The 23,337-nt window shown below is 35.9% G+C and overlaps 1 non-coding gene across 1 annotated transcript; it reads right to left on the reverse strand.

Annotated features, from left to right (window-relative positions):
* Window positions 1–7,050: 7,050 nt before the first annotated feature.
* On the reverse strand, window positions 7,051–7,157 carry LOC131641472 (small nucleolar RNA R71). Its single transcript, XR_009295555.1, has one exon. It is a non-coding gene; the product is annotated as a small nucleolar RNA R71 (small nucleolar RNA).
* Between the last annotated feature and the right edge of the window lie 16,180 nt (window positions 7,158–23,337).

Genomic DNA, 23,337 nt, shown 5'->3' on the forward strand with positions numbered 1-23,337 from the left:
ACTTATTTTGCTTCTATAGTAACCGATGTGGGACTATAATTATGCTAGTATTTTGAAACACCACTGACCCACCATTTCTCCTACCCCAATGACCCATCTACATTACAATATCTGCTTTCACTCTCCATTTGATCCGCTGTCGCGCGCGGATAAAAAACGAGTAGTTTTGAATAAAACCGTAGAAAGCGACAAGTGACTCGCGTATCGTATCACAAGGATTCTCGTTGATTATTAACCAAAGGTAAATCAATTTAGGGGGGTTGGTTTAGGTTCGAATTATAGAAAAAATGATTATCAAAAGCGATTAATGAAATAAGTTGTTTTGAAAAAGTGATTATAAAATTAAGCCAATCTACTGTTTTCGGTTCCGGCTTATCATGGGTTTCTATCTTACCAATTCCCTAAGCGGCTTCGATCTCTATTCGATTTCAATATCAATTGACAAGCGCAAAAGATATTAAACAGATTGGATTCCTATTCCGAATTAAGCAAACGGATTAATACAATTGCGAATTAAGCAAACACGATATAGAAACGCAATTTAACGACGAAGCAACGTAAACAACGATTAACAGTTAGGAATACAATCATACGAAATTAATCAAAATATTCCACGAAATAACAGATTAAGCAAATGCAAATTCATAGAATATAATTGAAAGAGAAACGAAATTGAATTGATAAAATAAAAACCTCAAAGCTTTTGGAATTCGATTACAGTAGATCGACTCTGGATGTTTAGTTCTCCATTCAAGCGTACAGAGCAAAAGAGTGGAAACAAAATTGTGAATAGTAAAACGTGATAAACAGTAACACGGCTGCTAGACCTATTAGGAATCAGCCAAAAAACGTTTATGACCGAACTGGGTCGAATGACAAAAATAAGACAAGCAAACCATGGAAAAACCGAACTGGGTCGAATGACAAAAATAAGACAAGCAAACCATGGAAATGTATAAGTACAACCGTAGAGGAATGTACTGATCAAGTGTAGTGGCCGTAATTTTTAAATTACACACGTCATATTTTTGTAATGCAGCCCACATACTCTCTTACACTTATCAATTCAATAGCCCAAATGTTACATTGATTTATAAACACTTATTTTGCTTCTATAGTAACCGATGTGGGACTATAATTATGCTAGTATTTTGAAACACCACTGACCCACCATTTCTCCTACCCCAATGACCCATCTACATTACAATATCTGCTTTCACTCTCCATTTTTCCTCAATAAATAAGCCACCCCGTTTCCACTAACCACTTAACTCAAACACTGTAAACTTCACAACACACAAAACATGGCTTCATCCACCATCACCTCCTCCTTCCTCTACACCCAAACTCCAACCTCTTCTCTCACTGAACATCCCCAGTATAATGACAAAGCGTTACATAACAAACATGTGCTCCCTAAACATTTCCTCCATGCAATAATGAAGACACTTGCCGAACAATAATGAAGACACTTGCAGAACAATTCTCATTTGGACTACCCATGGCCATTTCTAATCCACCTCCAAGAGCAAGTCCCTCTATTGCTGCAACAATAGGCTTCTTCGAATCTATAAATAAATAAACAAACTCAATATTAATAAACAAAAATATTGCAAGATCCAACATGCCATGATCACTCTAAAAGAAACATCAAGGAAAGTTAAAAAATTATTATAACATGTGGTAGAGGAAGTATGGTTTCGTTGGGAGGAGCATTAACAATTGAATTAAGCACCACTGGTGCTGCATAAACGTAAGTCACTTTGTACTTGGCAATGACTTCATATATTGCCTTTGCTGATGATACATGTATAAACACGTCACAAAATTTTGATTTATGGTAGATATCAGCTTTACTAGTTGTCTGTTAAGTGTCTAGAGTTGTTTATCATATGAATTTGTGACACTTTTTACCCCCTTTTTTCTATGTTTTTAGTAGAATAGCTTATGTAAATAAGTGATTTTGGCAAATGTAAATATTTAGTATTTTGATCTATTTTCATTGTTTGCTATTGGTCGCCCGGCGAGTGGCTAGGGGGCGAAGCTCCACCCGGCGAGCTGTAGGCAAACCAGGGGCGAAGCAGATGAAATTTTGGCCTCACTTCTGGCATGAAGCGCCCGGCGGAGCATTTGGCTCGCCGGGCGAGTGAAGATATTTATGGGCTTCTCTTTTGCACTGTTTAAGGTCACGTGGCCTTGTTAGTGGGCTCCGTCCGGCGTAGCTGTGCAGCCGCCCGGCGAATCTGGGAAGTTATGCCATGCTATATGTAGTACTTTGTATATATTTTGAAGACAATTCCATCTTGTACTTTTTTCTCTTGACCTAGAAAAGATCTTCTGTGTGTAAAAACCCAAAGACCTCCATTGTTAACCAAAATTATAGCTTTTAACCATCAATCTTGGAGATTGCAAGTTGATGTTCATAAAGCTTGATAGTTTGCTTGTTGTTCAAGTCACCATGGAAATTGGTGGCTAAATCCTTCTTGGTGTCAATATTAGAGGTAGATCTTCTTGCTTGTAATATGTATTTCCTTTGATACTTTGTATGTGAACAAGTGATGATGAATATATGGTGAAAAACCTTGTGTTTATATTTATATGTGATTGGAATTCTTATTGATAAATAGTTTTTAAGTCTTGAACTAGGTTTTTCATCTATCAAAAAATAAAGTTTAGAAATGGCTTTGTAAGTTGATATCCACTAATATTAAGCTTTTAATGTTATCATTTTGATAGTTAGGTTGAGAGATCATCTAAGGATCAAAATGGTAAATCACACAATATGGTTTAGAGATGAAACATATTGAGAGGATATTTGATTATATTTGTCACTTATGAATTCACATGCTCTATCAAGAAAATACATATGAAGTAGATTATTAAACCACTAATCTTGACATCCTTTTACCATATTTTAAAACAAAATCTTTGTTAGTGTTACCTTTTATGAGATCAAACAGTTTTGTTACCAAAATCGAAACCAAACCCAAAGTAACTATAACTCAAGACAATATAAACTATAGAACGGCGGTGATATCACACCAATCCCTGTGGAAACGATAAACTAAAATATATAGCAGCATTTGATAAAGTTGTGACATCATGAAGTATTTTAATTTGGTTTGTGTCTTCAAGGCTATAACTATATAGAATTAAAATGGATTAAAATGGCAAACCTTGAAGCCAATTCAGCAGTAATGGCAATGTTGTTAGCTGGAGATGGCATTGGTTTCTGACGAATATAACGCCAATATTCATGGGAACCAAGATAAGTGAGGAGCCCTTTTGGATCTTTCAAATACTCAACATCTAGAATGAAGAATCCATGGTGCATGTGCATGTGAACCATGCAGTTTTCTAAAGTTTTGTGCTTCTGATCACACATAAAGCAACACGAAGGATCCACATCTATATTGCCTAGCTAGTTTAGTCCCACATCGGTTACTATGGAAGCATAATTAATGTTTATAAGGCAATACAACATATAGGTTATTGAATTGAAAATAGTTTGAAGGTAATTGGGTTGCACTTGAACCAACAATTGGCTGAGGTCCATATCTAATATTTTGATAATTTATAAAAACAACTTCTTGATAATTTATAAAAACAACTTCTAAAAAAAAATTAAAATATTAATTTTCTTGATTTAAAAATCATAATTAAAAAAATATGATGTGTAATTTAAAAATTAAATAAAAAATAAAATAAAAAACCAATTGGACGCCCAATTAGCCAAATAGTGAAATAGTGTGAAGATTTCATGGCCAAGTCAGCATGAGGGGGGATACAATTTGGAATCTGGGTTTCTTAAGGGGGGAATCACAAATTTTTTTTAAGGGGGGAAATCAAAACACGCCTATATGGCAGGGGGTAAAAGGTATTTAACCTAAAATTATATTATGTTTTTGACCAAGTCTAGAGTATTTACGGCCATGCTTAACCCCGAGAGACTTGAACAACATTTGATTAGATCACGCTCTGCTACCTCTCTTGGCCTCGACTAGGGGACCATCGGATAACCCTAAAATCACATGTATGTCGATTTCAAATGAAAATCTATTTATTTAGGTATATAAAAGATTTCAAATGACCTCTCTTGGCCTCGTCTCTTGGCCTTCTCCCTTTATGTCTTTGATTATTCGTTTATTCTTTTCCCACATCCTCCATGGCAACACTTTAAATTCTTCAGAGAATAGATCAAGCATTGTCACAATAACAACTACAAAATATAATTCGTCTCAGTCAGAAACAAATCGACCTCTGTCATCAACCTCTGGTCTTTCGATCTCCATATTTGTCGGCATTGATCCTATTATATGAGAATATGGAGTAATGAAATGGTTTAGATGAGGTGAATAGACCCTTTAAAAACAATTCTAAAATTTGACCGTTTCTGCAAAATGGATTATTAGAGGTTTTTTTCAAAAATGTGTGCAGAAGGTTTAAAGCGAAAATGGAAAGATTACACTTTTATTAGAATTTGATCGCATTAACAAATACACAATTCACAAAACTCACATATGATTTAACAATGAATAATTGAACGAGTGTATATTACACGAGATGTGACTTATGCGATATTTCAATTGTGATCGGATTCTAACGATTATAATTTTCAAGAATTTAATCACCGCTAAAGCTCGATTAGGTACCAATTCTAACAAAACCTAACTTTACATAGTGGTTTGTCACCAATTGAATAAACGATAAACTACGCTAAGAATTGAAAACCTAAGCATGCAATATTCTACGAAATATTAAATGTAAGAGAGAGAGAGAGAGAGAGAGAGAGAGAGAGAGAGAGAGTGTGTGTGTGTGTGTGTGTGTGTGATAACACCAAAACACACCGCATATTTGACTCGACTCGTGCATGTTTTATCATATAATTTTACTTTTATTTCTAATGTTATGTTGGTGTTTTGCACTCATGGTGCTTAGTATGGTGTTCGCCACAAAGGTAGCCATGATGTGGTTAATGAAACCCACATTCCAATAACTCTGAAGACATTTTTCCCTCATTTTGAACCCATGGCATTCACCATGAGGTGTATGGCGTTAGCAACACCTGGGAAATCTAGAAAAATCCAACTGTTTTGAACTGGTCACCCACTTCTCCCTTTTTTCTCTCACACGAATCCAGCAACCTTGACTTCATTTTCTAGGATTTTTTAATACTACAAATAAATGTTTAAACTTATTTTCAAGGGTTTTGTAACACTATAATAAATGTTTAAACTTATTTTCAAGGGTTTTGTAACACTATAAATAAATGTTTAAACTTATTTTGAAGGCATCCAAGCCTATCACAATTTAGGCCATATATTTACCTTTTTGAAAGCTTTATCTCTTCACATCGGGGAGTTATTGCGCTGTTATAGTATTAAGTTTGGAGCAGTTTATTTTGTAGCAGTTAATCTTGCAAGCATTTACTTTTTTATTCAAGAATTTACGTCAATTATTTGTGTACCAGATTCAAGACTTATTTGGAGAAGTTTTTATTATCAGTATTGTTTAATTCTATTGTTCATTTATTTATATGCATCTTTGTTGTTTTCCTTCGCAAAATCTATTTCTCAAAAATTTACTTTCAAAATTAAATCGTTATTCTTAATCAATTGCAAGTTCCTGTCTTTACTTTATTTTCAAAATTTAATTTATTAGTTGCATGTTTTGATTTAATTTTTTTTCCTAATATGTTTAATTCTAAGTTTAAATCAAATACTTCATTGTTTATCATGAATATGTCCAGCTAATCTAATAGTGCTGGAATGTGAGGACTGTCGATTCGACAATACTCTGTCTGTTATTCCTTTAGAATTAATTTTGAGACTGTTTTTGGTCTTATCTCAATTTTTCAAGATTAATTTGATCGGTTACTACGAGAGTAGAACCGTAAATATGTCGGGTAAGATTTAAAGTCGTCTGATACTTAAGATTAAATTGTTAAATTTTTTGTTAATAAATACCGCGAGAGCACTTTATTAATTAATTAATTAGGAAAGTTTGATATTTTCAAAAAGTGGTTTGAAAACTATTTTCGGACTCGTTTATAATTTTAGAGTCCGGTTGCCCAAGCGGAACCGGGGAACCCTTTAAAGCCAAATTTTCCAATCAAAACTACTTTTTAACTAAGTAAAAAAAATCTAATTTCTAAAAAAGGATTGTGCTACTTTAATGCAAAGCGCGCCAGGTACGCGAGAGTGGAAGTTATAAATTAGAGAGTAAAATTCGGTTCCGAATACGCGAGAGTGACGATTCCTTTTTAATTAATTATTTTTCAAGGAAGAAAATATTGTCTCATAGCTAGTTTTACATAGGAATAATAAGAGTACCATTGATTGATGAGATTCACATTCGAGTGTTACATTTCTGAATTAATTCAAGTTTATTATTTTATTTTGTTTTACCTATTCCAATTCTCATTTCGAATGCCTTAGATAAACACCGTAAAAATAGAAAATGATATATTAACCATTAGGTCTTTGTGGGTTCGACAACCTTTTATATTACTCTAATACACTTTGTATACTTGCAGAAGTAACCCATCAAGTTTTTGGCACCGCTGTCGGAGACTAATTACGTAAAATATCGTAAACCTGTTGTTACACTGTCTCCAATAGTTGAACCAGAAAGATACGCACATGCACGACTGTACTCCAACGAATCAGGAGAGCAATGGCCGAAGAACAAGACCGCAAGCCACTCAAGGATTTTTCCTTACCTTCTAATGAAGAACCTCATTCAAGTATTGTTAACCCTACAATCCCAGTTAACAACTTTGAACTAAAACCCTCTTTGTTGCAAATCGTGCAACAAAACCAGCTTGCTGGTCTCTCATCAGAGTACCCAAACCAGCATTTAAAAGTGTTCATTCAACTTGCAGACACAGTAAAATCCAATGGAATTCCTCCCGAGGCAGTACGTTTACGTTTATTCCCTTTTTCCCTCAGAGACAGAGTGAGATCATGGCTAGACTCCCTCCTAGCGAATTAAATCACTACTTGGAATGACCTGAAGAATACTAGATACTTTCTACCAAGCAAGACTATTGTCCTGTGAAACAAAATAACCAGATTCATTCAATAGGATGGTGAATCCCTTTTTGACACATGGGAAAGATACAAAGAGCTATTAAGGGCTTGTCCACACCACGGATTAGAACAATGGTTGATCATTCATACCTTTTATAATGGGCTTCTATATAACACAAAGATGACTATCGATGTTGCCGCCAGCAGTGCACTAATGAACAAACCATATCTCGATTCATACGCACTCGTAGAAGACATGGCACAAACCATTACCAATGGAGGAATGAACAAGCATTAATATAGAAGAAAGAAACAAAAGGAGGTATGTACAAAATTAAAAGCCTAGACCATATGATCGCCAAGATGGACACATTAGCATAAAAGGTCGAAAGCTTAGTCGTTAACCCTACAACTATCGTAGCTGCAGTACAACCCAGATGCAAAATCTATGGAACCCCATGATATATCACTGTCAGGTGCAGTCTTCTAGATGAATCAAGCCTAGATCAAGTCAATTATGCCCAAGGAAACCCTTATTCGAACACCTATAACCCTGGATGGAGGAATCATCCAAACTTCTCTTATAAGAATAATAACTCTACTTTTACTCGAAACACTGCATCTCAGAGACCCCCAGGTTTCAAAGCACAAAGAACGACGCAACCTATTCAAGCTACCCCTCAGAAAGAAAACCTAGAAAAGATCAGGAAAGCTTCATTTTAGCTCAAACTCAACAAGATAAAGAATTCCTGATTAAAAAAATTTATATAAAGAGCTGATTGCACAATTAGGCAACAAAGTCGATTTTGTGGTAACCCACAACAAGATGCTGGAAACAAAAATTTCTCAAGTAGCGCAACAACAAGCTGCTCAGGCTACCCCATGAAGATCATTCCCTAGATAACCTCAACCTAACTATAAAGGCCATGCTAATGTTATTTCACAACAAAGCGGAACTACATATGATGAACCTTCTGATCCTAGGTTGAATAGAAATTTTCCAAGAAAGAACAAGCCACAACCACCAAAAGTAAATGTTGTGACTACACCGAAAAACAAGTTGTAGAGGAACTTTTAGAATCAGAGAAACAAAGAGATGAAGAAATTAAAAATTAAGGAGCAGTGAATGATAACAAAGAAAAACCAACATATGTACCACCCCTGCTTATAAACCTCCAATTCCATATGTGCAAAGGCTCAAACAAACCAAACAAGACACTCAATATAGGGGTGTGCAAAAATATGGTTAATTGAACCATATTTCTAATCTGAATTGCATTGAACTGCAAAAAACTTGAACCATTTAAATGTTTAATGAACTGAACCATATATTAAAAACAATCTAGTTAACCAAATTTAAGTTACAAACCAGTTTAAACTGTTTAACTAACTGTTTTTAAAAACATCAAAAATACTTTTTAGTCAAAAAATTTAGATTTTTTTTTTGAAAATTAATTTTAAAAGGATATTTTTATTTAAAAAAACTGTAAACTTTTGTCCAAAAAATTATAAAATAGTTAATTTCTTTCTCTAAATATTAAAATAAATTGTTTTTTCTGAAAATAAAATAATGCTATAATATTTCAGTTACTTGCACACCGATATGATAAAATACGATAAATGTTATCGGAAGAAAAACAAAAATATAATTAATTAATTTTTCTTTTAAAATTATAAAACTATAATCAATTATTGAATTGAATTAATGATAACTAAAACCAACAATCAAGAAAATGTTTATTCATATAGAAAATTTAGTATTAGTAACCAGTAAAAGTTAAAAAAAAGCCTCTTACATTTAAAAAAGTGGATCCGTAGTCAGAAAAAATTTATCCGAAATTATCTATCAAATATCAAAGGGTTGGCTCAGTTGGCAAATGAGCTTTCTCCAAAAAGGGACGGAACCGGCTAGTACCCGGGTTCGATCCCGGCTGGAGTCAAAAACGCCCTGGGGCCACGGTGCCGTTGCCTCCGAGCCCGGGTCCGGATTAGTCACGTGGGGCCCCTTTCCCCCGCGGATACCGGTCGGTTAAAACTGAACTAATTTAAAACGAATTGAAACTGTTTTATCAGTTAACTGGTTTTTTATTAAAATGGTTTTCAAAAATTGAATTGAACTATTAATTTGGTTCAGTTCAATGCAGTTCATGAACCACGAACACCCATAACTCAATAAAAGAAGTTTGTGAAGGTAACTAAAAAACTCCACGTCGAAATTCCCTTCACTGAAGCTATTACTTAGATACCATTGTATGTTAAATTCGCGAAAGACAAATTAACAAATGATAACATTAAAATATATAGTATATTTCGACTCGATTCACTTTACTTTAAGCTCGTTTTATTATCGTTTTTCTATCCTTATGTTTTATTATGCCAATACTATTTGTTTATTTTACGTTATTGCCAAAAAAGAGCATTAGTGCAAGAAACTAACAAGAAGTGCAAGAATTGAAGAAAATATGAAGAATTGTTGTTTTTGGTGCATGGTGACCGACATGGGGTGGTGGCGACCGCCATTTACACCAACTTCCACACCAGCCACATTTTAAGCCATGGCGACAGCCATGGACTTCAAAACCTGAAAAGTTAGCAGTAATGTTTGAATCAGTTTATCCCACTTCCAATATTTTCTCCATTACTTCTTACACAATTTTAAAGCACTTTGTACCAGTTGGAAATTTATAAGTATAATCTTAGAAGTTAGTTTTAGGGGTCCAAGTTTTCTAGTATGATTTAGGCATAAAAGTTACTTTGTAAAGTTATCAAATTCAGAATATTGTTGAACTTGGATCAAACTTTTAAATAAATCAAGTTATTTTATTTCTGAAGTTTCTTCGTTCCAATTCTTTCGTGTTTACTTTACCGCACCGCTTTATTTTCTCGTAAGTTTTCTATTGCTTTTATTTTACCACATTTATTCATCTTAATTTCAAATATTGCGATTGTTATTTAATTTGTTCCTGTTGTTATTTTTTGGTATCCCTGGTTTATCTTTTACCGTATATTAGTGTTGCTGGCGCCTTTACCTTAATTTTGCATGTACTTGTTATATTGCATGCTAAAGCTAAACTAATTTATTCTACAAATATCATGTTCAATTTTTGTTCAAATACCATTATGTATTTGATTTCAATTATGTCCGGTTGAATTTCCAGCCTAGGATGTGAGGACCGTCGTTCCAACGGGACTCGATATTGATTTGGCGTGATTTCATTTCTTAAATTAATTTTCTGGCTTTAATTTTCCCGCTTAATTAAAATGGTTTAACACAAGAGTGATAATCAACTAAGATTTAGTCCAATTAGACTGAGAGGGTAAGGAATGAACCAAATAGTGGAAGCTGGGCATTGATCCTAAATACAGCGAGAGCGCTTTAAGCATCAGTTAGGACTTAATAATTTTTCAAAATACACTTCTAATTGAAATGGGCGAGCGATAGAAAAATCTCATGGTTAGGAGTGTGGCTTTAATCAATTAGACTGGGAGGGTGAGATTGAGTTTTTAAACTTGTTAAGCTGGAAACCACATTCCAGTCTCGCTTTTATCAGTATTTTCTTAATCAAATTTTATTTCTTATATTAAAATTCCTTTTGCAACTAACAATCCTTTTTGATAGCCTTAGATTTACAAAGCAGTAGTAGATAGCGATAGGATTGACTATTGATCTCTGTGGGTTCGACTATCTTTTATATTACTTTGATATTTCCGTGTACTTGCGGATGCATCAACAAACAAGCGCAAGCTTGACAATCCTAAACCATTAGAATGCAACGCAATTGCTGAAAACATATTAGCCAAGAAGCAGCCAGATCCTAGAAGCTTCTCTATACTGTGTTCTAGGAAGTCATGTTATTGATAAAGCACTATTGGACTCAGGCAAAAGTGTGAGTCCACCATATGTGGGTGAGAGCCTTCATGAATTTCTAACATTTACCCCTTACCATATGCCCGGTCCTAAGAAACCATCGATAGAGCTTAAGGAATTATCTAAGAATCTGAGATGTGAATTTCTTAATGAGGAACTCACGTGTCCAGTTATAGTGAATGTGAATCTAAATAGTGACGAAACAAATTAACTATTAGATGTCTTAATAAAATACCCTACAACTCTAGGCTATAATAACTCTGACCTAAAGGGGATAAGTTAGTCTGTATGCATGTATCAAATTGTGCTGGAGGAAGATTCTAAACCCTATAGAGAACACCAAAGAAGGAAAACCCTATCATGAGTGATGTGGTTAAGAGGGAAGTGTTAAAATTACTCGATGCTAGAATGATTTACCAAATCTCCGATAGTAAATGGGATAGCCCTGTACACGTCATACCTAAGAAAGGAGGTGTCATAGTCCTACAAAATGAAAAAGGAGAATCAGTTGCAAAAGATATAGAAAACAGATGGCGTATATGCATAGACTATAGGAAGCTAAACAAAGTAACTAGGAAGGATCATTTCCCCTTCCGTTCATTGATCAAATGCTTGAACATTTAGCTAGACACTGTTATTTCTGCTATTTAGATGGATATTCAGAATTCTTCCTAATTCCAATTCACCTAGATGACCAAGAGAAAACAACCTTCACATGTCCATATGGAACATTTTCCTATCGGCAAAGGCCATTCAGACTGTGCAACGCTCATGCAACTTTCCAACGATGCATGATGCCAATATTTGCAAATTTCCTTAATGAGATGATGGAAGTTTTGATGGATGATTTCTCAGTATGCGGATCCATTTTTAAAAACTACCTTGCTAACTTGGAGAGAATTCTGGAGAGATGCGTATAAGTTAACCTCGTATTAAACTGGGAAAAATGTCATTTCATAGTTATAGAAGACATAGTCCTAAGACACATAGTATCAGAAAGGGGAATTGAGATTGACAAAGCTAAAATTGAGGTAATAGAAAACCTCCAGCCACCCATAACGGTTAGGGTAGTCCGAAGTTTTCTTGGACATGCCGGATTTTACCGATGATTTATCAATGACTTCTCTAAAATCACTAAACCTTTGCCTAGTCTCCTAATGAAACACATCGAGTTTGTCTTTGATAAAAAATTCCTTGAAGCATTCAATCTTCTCAAAAGTGCACTAAACTCTAAACCTATCATGCAACCACCAAATTGGAACCAACCATTCGAGATTATATGTGATGCAAGTGACTACACTATAGGCGATGTGTTAGAACAATGGAAAGATAAAAGATTACATATGATATATCATGCCATCCAAACTTTAGATGCAGTCCAACTAAACTATGCCACTACCAAAAGGGAAATCATAATTGTAGTATTTGCAATAGACAAATTTCGTTTCTCTTTAGTTATGGACAAAATTATCATATTCATCAATCATGTTGCCATACGATACCCACTGAGCAAAAAGGATGCAAATCATAGACTACTTCACTGGATCTTTTGTTACAAGAATTCGATTTAGAAATCCACAATAAGAATGTGACTAAAAATGTGGTGGTTGACCACCTGTTGAGACTCGAATACCTGAAATGGAACCATATTCCCATAAATGATGACTTCACATATGATCGAATAATAATTTCAGTCGATGACAGAACAAGTTAAGATGAAGACTCCAATGAGTTAGAGCTAAATGTCAAAGTTGCCCTAGTAGTAACAAGTGTACCTTGGTTAGCTGACTTCGTTAACTATCTTGCAGCCAATGTCCTACCTCCGAATTTGACCTATCAATAGAGAAAAAATTTCTTCCATAACATAAAATATTTCTACTAGGACAAACCCCTCCTTTTCAAGAGAGGAACAAACGAAATATTTTGTTGTTGTGTATCTGAATAGGAAGTGGAAAATATTATAACTCATTGCCACTCCGCGCTTATGGCAGACATGCAAGTACATCCAAAACTTGCACGAAGATCCTTCAAGCAGGACTTTACTAGCCAACTTTATGGCGTAATTTTTATGCTTTCATCATCAAATGTGTCTGGTGCCAACATACTGGAAATATTTCTAGACGCGATGAGATGCCCTTAAAGAATATTCAAGAAGTAGAAGTTATTGATGTCAGGGGAATCGACTTCATGGGTCCATTTCCATCGTCCATGGGAAATAAGTTTATACTTGTTGTTGTCGATTGTGTGTCTCAATGGACCGAGGTTATTGCCTCACCTACAAACGATGCATGATTAATTATTAAGATGTTTAAAACTATATATTCCCTGGTTTGGAGTCCATTGCCTCGTTATAAGTGATGGCGGATCTCATTTCTTTTCAAGAATGTTATTGAATCTCTTAAACAAGTATGGCGTAAAACAAATAGTAGTGACACCCTATCATCCACAAACTAGTGGACAAGAAAGAAGTGTCAAATAGAGAAATCAAACAGATTCTAGAGAAGATTGTTTCAGTCTCTAGGACTGCCTATAAAATCCCTATAGGGACGATCCTCTTTAACTTAGTCTAGGAAAAATCTTGTCATATACCTTTTGAATTAAAACACAAATCATATTGGGCTATAAAGGCCTTGAACATGAATTAACTATCAGTTGGTAACAAACGCGTATTAGATATCCACGAATTGGATGAACTCTGACGCGATGCCTACGAAAATGTTGTAATTTAAAAAAATGAACCAAAGAATGTCATGATAAGATAATTACAAGAAAATAATTCACTATAGGCGACTTAGTACTTCTATTCAACTCTAGATTGTGCCACTTTCCTAGTAAATTATGATCCAAATGCTTTGGACCGTTTGAGGTCACATAGGTCGTGCAATCAGGTGCTGTCGAAATTCAAAACCAATCAACTGGTCCTTTTACTTTGAATGGGAAAAGATTGAAACATTATAACAGCGGTGATAATCTTACTTACTATTCTTGCCATAATTTAACAGAACCACCCCTTGTTGAACTAACAATCTGATTCTAAATTCGAACAAATGTCGAGCAATCGACATTAAACAAGCGTTGCGTGGGAGACAACCTATGATTCCCTTTATATTATTTTGAATATTTCCCTTTTATTATAAAATACTAAATTATTTCTTCTTATTAACATAACTAACTTGTGTGATTTTCACATTTCAAGTCTCATCATTCTACATTGCCTATTCATACTAACCATATTTTTAGAATGCATGATTTTGATGACATGCACGTTTAGTTCTGAGATGAAATTCAGAGGAAACTTTATGCGATACTATCTGAGAGACCCATGCTACCCACGAGATACCCTGACTTCCTATGCTTAGAAGCCCTAGGGACCGATGCTAGTATTAGATACATGTGGAACCAGATCCAATAGGATGAGTATTCAGAGGCTAAGAATATTACTTACTAGAACCTTACCTTTGAGTTCCTTAGTTCACTTTCCTACCATCCATATCATGGTCATGGATTCAATAAAGGTCTAATTTCCTGTAGGCTATTTGGGCACAAATACAAATTATAACCACCGGGAGTATTCTAACCTTTGGGGATTCCAATGCGGTCTAGCTGCTGCAGTTGAAGTTCCTTATGATAGCTCCATGCAAGACGAGTTAAACACTTTCTAGGGAGTTATTACCAGTGAGGGAAACCCTAATCCATCTACCTAGATTTCAACCTGTATCCATTATATGACATTCAGGTATTTCTAAATGATTTTAGCCCAGACCTTCTTTGGTAGGAGTGAAACCAGTGAACCTATAAGTGCAAAGTAGTTATTCATTCTCTTTCGCATCACCCAATCTCTCCCTGTTGAATTTGGATCTTTCTTAATAGAAAACTTATGCCCTAGGTCTCCTGAACCAGCTCGCTCACTTAGATCCATACTATGGTTTCACCCTTATGGACATGGACCATTGTCTAGGCCGAGGCCTAGTGTGATGCATTTTCTTTAGGATTAATGAGTACAAAATCCTCATTAATAATTAAGTCATTCACCACGTTATCTTATCAAACTTAACAAGAACCAATATCTATAATAAGGAGAATTGGATTTATGCTTTAGAGGACCAAGGAGAGACACCGACCATACCTTCCTGTCATACCCTAATTTTTGACCCCCCTGAGATGTCATATCATTGACGTCAAATTCAAAAATGTTTCTTGATCGGTTTGGAAGCCATGATCAAGATTTCATTCATTCACTCGTTCATTGCAAGATAATTTCATGTTCATGGAGTTTTTCATTTTGAAGTGCGCCATTTCCAATTTGTGGATTCAAGAGGATTGTTTGGAATTTATTTCGTGACTTTTGGCCTATTCATCATGGTGAAGAAAATTGTTTCTTATGGATTATTTGGAAGATGATACAAGTTTGAAACAATTCATGGAAATTTCATCAAAATTGCAAGAAATATCTTTTAGTCCATTTTGTTGAAAGATTATTTCAAGTATGGTTTAAAACCATAAATTCAAGAATTCAAAGTTCATTGGTGCAAGAATGTTCTTCACATTACTTCAAGGAATTTCCATTCAAGAATTATCATGGATCATTTGAATTAGCAAAATTCGAAATTCATTCAAAGAACATCCAATATTCATGTTTCATACAACTTCATTCAAAGATTTTTAAGGAAATTCAAACATCCACAAATGAAGATCATTCTTTACAAAGTTCTAAATTCCAAAGTGGACTTCATTCAAAATTCAAGATTACATTCAAAGTTCCAAGAAGTACAAGTTCATATGAATTCTATTTGGATTACAAGAATAAAAGAAAATGCAAAGTTTCTTGAAAATCTTCAATCTTCAAATCTCCATTCTTCAAGTTCAAGTTTCTTCATGCTTTCTCTTCAATAATACTCATTCACATGAAAAAGAAACAAAAAGGGTGGAATTAGCAAAATTCAAATAAATAATTCAAAAAGCCCAAAAGCCCACATGGAGGCCATCTTTTTCGAAAAAAGGGGAAAAAGGAAAAGTCAAAGAAAGTCAAAGAAAGTCAAAGAAAGTCAAAGAGAGATTTTTATGTCATAAATTTCTACAACTTAGAGATATCATAAAATGACATGAAAATTTTCTCACATGGCTTATGTCATGAAGGAATCTTTTGGCTTATGTCATGTGGAATCTTTTTGCTTATGTCACAATGGATATTCCTTTCTTACAAGAATCACAAACTTGGCTACCAAGTTACATAATACCTAACATATCCTAATTTTTGCCTATAAATAGAAGGGCTCTCCATAGTATTTGTGACACCAAAGCAACTTAAATTCTTGCTTTCTCTCTTCTCTCTATTGCTCATATATTGTTCAATAGACCTCTTGGCAAGAAGAAATTCTCAAGCCAAGAGATTCTCTATTGGAGGTGAGTATTCTAGTTACAAAGTAAGGAAGAAGGAAAAGGTAGTTCTTCATACCTTTCTTGAAGATCTTCATCTTCAAGCTTCCAACAACTTGAAGTTCCATCTTCAAGGCGCTCCCATAAGTCCAAAGAGGTGTTGTGGCATCACCTTCATCAAAAGCCTACAACAATTTCAAAGAAAGAGAGGTTGTTAGTAACAACAATTCAAAGTTGTTTCATCATCAACAACCACACGGTTTCAATTCAACAAGCCGCAAGGAGGGAGAAAAGAGAGCAACTCACAGTTTTGTTCATCTTCATGTCACCTTCAATCAAACTGCAGCAACAACATAATCACTTCAACACAAAAATTCAGCAACAACAACAGTTGCAATAACAACATCACCGAAGGTTCTTGCTCACCTGCAGTCAAAACACCGACGCTGCAATCATTCACAGTAGGCGGCAAAAATTCAGCATCACAACAAGAGATTCATAGCATAAATTCCAGAAACAGAATCGATACATACCTTCAACAATGATCCGGCGAAAATCTCCTCGCCGTAGGTAAGTCATCTACACTCTCGGTCTTAAAATTATTGTTGCTGTGAACTTTAGTTTTCCTGTAAAACAGAAATCGCCCAGAATTATTATGTTTGCTAGCTGTAGGTTTTTGTGTGTGTTTGAGTATGAATATGAATAAATGTGACGATAAGTTTGGGGTTTAACTAAATGAACTCGTGTTCCTACTTCGATTGAGAGCCGAGTTAACAAAAAAAACATACCGGTTTACATCTGTTTGCGAATTCGAGTGATAGATTATGTTGTTCTCTTCCATGGGCGCTGTTTTTTGCCGTTACTCAGTAAGGAGAGTCTTTGTTGTTGTTCTTCAACGAGAGAAAGCCGCGAGAATTAGAGAGCGATTTAGAGAGAGATAATCGGTCGGGGAGAGAAAACGAGAGAGAATCCGAGTTGCTGTTGTCGTTATTCATCTTGTGTTTCGGAAATTGCCGAGAGAAATCGAGGGAGAGTGTGAGATTCGTGTTGTTGTTGATTCGGTGTGAGGGAAGGGAGAGTTTGATTTTTCTCTTAAGTTTGTTTTCCCAGAATCGTGAAACATGAGGGAGAGGAAACAAGAAGCACGGCTGCTTCTTTTGTTTGTTTAGGGTTTTCAATAACCCATTCCTTGTTTAGTGAATTGGGCGGATCCGGGTCACACTGATCCGACCCGGTCCGGTTCAACATCTTTTATTATTTATCTTTCAGCCTTATTAATTTGGGCCATGCACCTTCCTTTTCATTGTTAATACCTCTGGCCCAGTTAATTTTATTTTGCTTAGTTTCTTTTAAATATGTTTCATAAAAGTATTTAGTATTTTATTTTAAATATAGGATTTAATTTAATTTTCTAATCCTTATTAAAAACTCCAAAAAAAATATTAGATACATATTTAATTTTATGTTTTTTCTAAATATTTTCACATAAAACTACAAAAATATCTTTTCTTAGATTAATTTTGTTTAAGTTTGATGTTTTTATATTATTTTGTGTAGTTAGTCATTTAAATTTTCATTTGATTACTGTTGCATATTACTTGAATTTTCTCACTTCACCCAAGACTTCGAGATTATTTCTCCGTTGTCTTTTTCCTTTGTCTGTTTGTTTGGTCTTCCATTTGCTGTAGAAGTCCATAAACAATTGCTGGAAAGTCATTGAATGCTGTAAGCTGTTGAGTTTATCCGATGTTCTTTTCTGCTGGTGTGGATGCTCAATAACTGTTGAGATCCCAATTTATTCCAAGCATATCACTTGAGGGTCAAGGTAACACCTCAAACTCAGAAATCCAATTTCTCATTCTTCGAGGTAAGCCTAAAACTCGTATCAACTGTTTTCACAACAGTAATCAATTCAACTTCGTTTTCAATCAACTGTTTTCACAATAGTAATCATTCAAAAATCACAAATCATTTCAAATTGCTTTTATAGCCAGTACTGTAAAGTACTGGGCCTCTAATAGAGTGTAAGTCCCAAAAAACCTTCTCTTCTTAGCTTGTTTTCAAAACTGTATTTTCAAAATCTTCTTTCTGTTTTCAAAACATTCTTCTGGTATTTGAAGGGCATTATTCCCGGTGAAACTCTTCAGATACCTATGTGACCTTTGTCCATCTTCACTTCTTCTGTTTTCAAAAACCATTAACTGTTTATCATATATATATTCAACTGTTATCAACAAAACAACAAAAATTACTGGTGAGGCTCTGTACATACTTCTTCAAAGGCCTCCACTCCATCCAGGTTAGGCTTTACAAGCTTTCAATTTACAGTCTTTATTTAAATTACTGTCAAATATAAACTGTGCATATATTAGTTTAGAACTACGTTTGAGTATAAACCCTAGGACAGTTAAACTATATATATATATATATATATATATTATAGGAATATGGCCTAGGATTGAGAATGTCTTCCCGGTGAAGGCTCTTTCCTAATTAGAGATCTGTAGTTCAAACCCCCAAGATGAATTATTCCCGGTGAAACATCTTGGCAAAAACCTTAGAATCCAAATAATAGGATACATCCACCCAAAGAGGAATTATTCCCGGTGAAACCTCTTACCCATTTGCTTAGAACCAAAATAAGTTCAAAACTACATAGCTTTCTCTTGTGCTATAACAAGGACCCTCGATTAGCCTCCTCTTGGGCTTTGTACAAGGACCCACAGGCTTCTTAAAAGCATTTCCAGCTTCCTCTTGAGCTTGTATACAAGGACCCATCAGGTTTCTTATAAACATAGGAACAGGTCTTTAGTCACCTTTTAGCCTACCCTGGTGAGTTTCTTCCAATTTAAACCAGACTTTAAACAAGCTAAGTTTGTCTCAATTTTGCATTGAGTACACCTTTTGGAATGAGAGACATGGACAGTCTCTATCACCCTTATCTTCATCAATCTTCCTTAGCGGAGTCTAGGATCTATGTTTATTTTCTCCTCAGCATGTGTCAGCCTTCATCTTGGGCTTTAAACAAGAAGTCTCCATTAGATAATCTTTCTGCCATCCATTTTTCAATCATATAAAATCCCTGGAAAGGGTTAGCTTCCACACATTCTTTCATTTTTAATATAAATCCCTGGAAAGGGTTAGCCTCCAAAGTCAATTATTAAAATGTCAAAAAATAAAGATTCATTTCTCTTAGGAGATAATTTCCCCAAAAAAAAAGAGTCAAAACCCCTGGAAAGGGTCAGCCTCCAAAAACATGATAAAGTCAGTCTTTTAACAGACAAATTCACCAGCTGAGTCAAAATCCCTGGAAAGGGTTAGCTTCCAAAGAAAAACAGTCTTTTAATAAATAAAACCTCCTCAGTAGAGTCAAAACCAACAAAAACAGTTAGCCTCAACCTTGGGCTTCATACAAGGCACCAAACAATAAAACTCCCCTGTCAAGAGTCAGCCTCAACCTTGGGCATTGTACAAGGCAGATAATAGAGTCTCCCCAGTGAGTTCTTCATCATTCAGTAGCCACAACCTTGGGCTTTGTACAAGGCAGATAAACCATATTTTCATGTGTCAAAGATTCCTAACACCTAGGATCTTTTCCCCATAGAGTCATCCGTACTCAGTTTAAAAAAGAGTCTGCCACAACCTTGGGCTTTGTACAAGGCAGAAAATAATGTTTTCCCTAGCTAGAGTCAGCCACAACCTTGGGCTTTGTACAAGGCACATAAAATAGAGTCATTCATTCAGTTATCCTCAGCAATCAGCCTCAATTCTGGGCTTTGTACAGAACACAAAAATACCCTGTAATTAATCCCCAGTGGAGTCATCTCCCAGAGTCAATAATATTAATTAATCAATCAAAAAGCCTCAAGCTTGGGCCTCATACAATCCAGCTAAAGTCAAATCTTTTATACAGTAGCTAGACATAGCTTATCTCTATAGAGAGATATTTTTACTACTCTACCACATTCAAACAAACAAACATTTCATTTCAATTTTAATCAAGTCTCCCATTTAGGATTTTGAAAGGCATGAGCTGGCAGTAAAACCCAGACATGTGGTAACTTTCCCTAATTTGGATGAGCATCTTTCTTTCATTTAAGAGGCATTTGACTGGTATACTTGCACATACACAAGTAAGGTCCCCCTCTTGAATGAAATGAATTCAGTTATTCTGTCACTCTTTTAAATGTTTGTGGTAGAATAGTACGAATACCTCTCTATAAAGATGATTCCATGTCTCTTTATTGTAAACAGAGATTTAATTCAAAGCTTCAACCTTGAGCTTTAAGCAAGGCACCAAAAACAAGTAATTTCCCTAGTTAGTTCCCCGAACTACATTAAGCTCTGACTTCCACTAGGGATATGTAGGCATGAGGTTCACAAGGAATCTCAGCGAGCTAATAAAATACCAAAAATAGTCAGTCTGTCTGTCTGTCTTTCTTTAATCAATTCAATTCCTTCTCCTAATACAAAGGAGAAACTTTCCCAATCATTAGTAGCAAACACAATCACAATGACACAGAGAAGGTTCATGTAGAGTACTACAGATATGTAGGGTGTTTAAACACTTCCCTATGTATAACCGACCTCCCGGACTCCAGAATTTCTAGTCTAGGTGAAATCCCCACACTTAGCAAACTCCTAGGGTTTAGTTGAGATCTTTTTTCCCCTTTCCTACTCGTAGGACCAATAAGAAAGTTCGTGTGATATCATAGGAAGAACTGAAACAAAATTCATCCCACCACGGGCGCATTCTCCTTCCAAATTTCGCGTGAAGGGTTTAGCGTGCCGTCCTCCCAAGTGAAACGGGGAGGTAAAGAAAACGACCACCACAGAAAAATGGCGACTCTGCTGGGGATATAAGTGTTAAAAACCTTGGTTTTTCATCCAAACCAATGGTTGACCTGTTGCTGGTCCAGCCCCAATGAGGAATTAGGGATGCCAAATTCCCCCTCAAACAAGAGAGGTCCTGCCTAACCTCTGTGTCATTTCATGTGTTTGTTGCATATATATTTGTTTATTTTGTTTATTCTGTATCGGGAAAGGGCTTGATTCCCCCTTGTGGTGAGAAATCCTATACCCGGATTTGAGTGCAACATAAGATAGGATGGAGGATGTCTTCCCGGTGAAGGCCCTCTAATCTTGGTTCACAATTCTACTCTTGGGATTTGCCTGGCTGGTTGTGATTAACTGCGCCACTGCATTCCGAGACTGATTTGTACCAGGAGGACCTAGAAACACATTAACCCCACTTAAAGCCTTTTTTTTAGGACGTAGAGCGGCGATTACGGAAGTAATTGTCACGCAGATACTACACTTAGAGAAAACTCTCTTATAGATACCAATCAACGTATCTTTAAGGTTGAGCAAAAACTCTGAGACCCCTAGAACCCGTTCTACAGGTACAAAAATCCTTATCCTTAGTTTACCATTGGGGCGGAGTTTGCGTTTGGACTTCATGACCACTATACCCTTCAACGCCATGTTTGTTTAAAACTCTTGTGTGTGCATTCATGCATTCATGCATCATTCATTAATAACAACTAAAAACAAAAAGAGTCTTTTTCGAGTCGTTTTTCAAGGAAACTAAATAACGAACGTTTTGAACTTCATAGAAAGAGAGAAACGGAGAAAGGACTTAAGGATCTATATTATGGATTACGGAAGAAAGAGAGCTAGGAAATACACCTTCAAGATTCCCCAGGTCGAGGAACTGGGAAAGCTCGGAAAACTGGTGGTCAACCCCCAGGCTTTCAAGGAGAAGTATGGAAAACTTCTGCCTTTGCTCAATACCAACATGGTGGATGGGATCCTTCCCACCTTGGTACAGTTTTACGATCCAACGTATCACTGCTTCACCTTTCCAGATTATCAGCTCATGCCTACGTTGGAGGAGTACTCTCGTCTGATTGGAATACCCGTGTACGCGCAAGATCCGTACTCCGGTTTGGAAAAGAATCCTGACGACGTTATCATTGCTGCAACTACTCCTTTGAACGTAGTCGACATCAGAACTCATATGGTGAGTAGAGGAGGAATTCAAGGATTGCCCTCCAAATTCCTGTTTGATCAAGCTCGGTACTTCGTCAGCATCCAAGATATGAGCGCATTTGAGGAAGTCTTGGCTTTGCTTATCTACGGATTGTTTTTGTTCCCTAACATTAACGATTTCGTCGACATCAACGCAATTAAGATCTTCTTGATTGGAAATCCAGTTCCAACCTTGCTTGCAGATGCTTATCACTCTGTGCATTCAAGAAACCTGCAGCGAGGAGGATTAATCACATGCTGCGTACCGTTGTTATACGAATGGTTCGTTTCACACCTACCGAAGTCTAGCACTTTCTGGAACATGAGGGATGGCCTTTACTGGTCACAGAAAATCATGTCTCTCACTCATACGGACATTGAGTGGTGTAGTCCTGACAACGACAAAACCAAGATCATCTTCAGTTGCGGAAGTTTTCCCAACGTACCCCTTATTGGAACTAAGGGAGGAATTAGTTACAATCCAGCTTTAGCCCGTCGTCAATACGGATATCCCATGAAAAATATTCCAAGTAACATCCAATTGGAGGGTCTGTTCTTCAAGAACATCGACGATCATGGCAACATGCTGAAGAAGGAAATTGTCCAAGCCTGGCGTCTTGTTCACAGCAAAGGGAGAAGATTGTTAGGAAAACATCTTTGCATCTCCCTAGATCCTTACCTTCAATGGGTACGCGTCAGAGCATTCGAGCTCAGAATGCCATATCAACATCAAGAACCTATTCCCCTAAGGGAACCAATTTACCTTTTCTCCACCGATGTTGAAAAATTACAAGCGGCATTAAACAAGGTATGCCAAGAAAGGAATGCTTGGAGGAACAAGTATCGAATTGTCAACACGGAAAATGTTGAGATTCAAAACATCCTAAGAAGGAAGGATGAGTTACTTGAAGTACTCGATCGACAAGTGACACAATCGTCACTTTCTCATCATATCCCTCCTGCTTCCTGGATCATCGATCAGCTCACGTCAGAGAACGCTCAGCTCAAGAAACAGAAGAAGATGTTAGAACG

The sequence above is a fragment of the Vicia villosa genome, unplaced genomic scaffold, assembly GCF_029867415.1.
Source record: "Vicia villosa cultivar HV-30 ecotype Madison, WI unplaced genomic scaffold, Vvil1.0 ctg.003770F_1_1, whole genome shotgun sequence".
Lineage (NCBI taxonomy): Eukaryota > Viridiplantae > Streptophyta > Magnoliopsida > Fabales > Fabaceae > Vicia > Vicia villosa.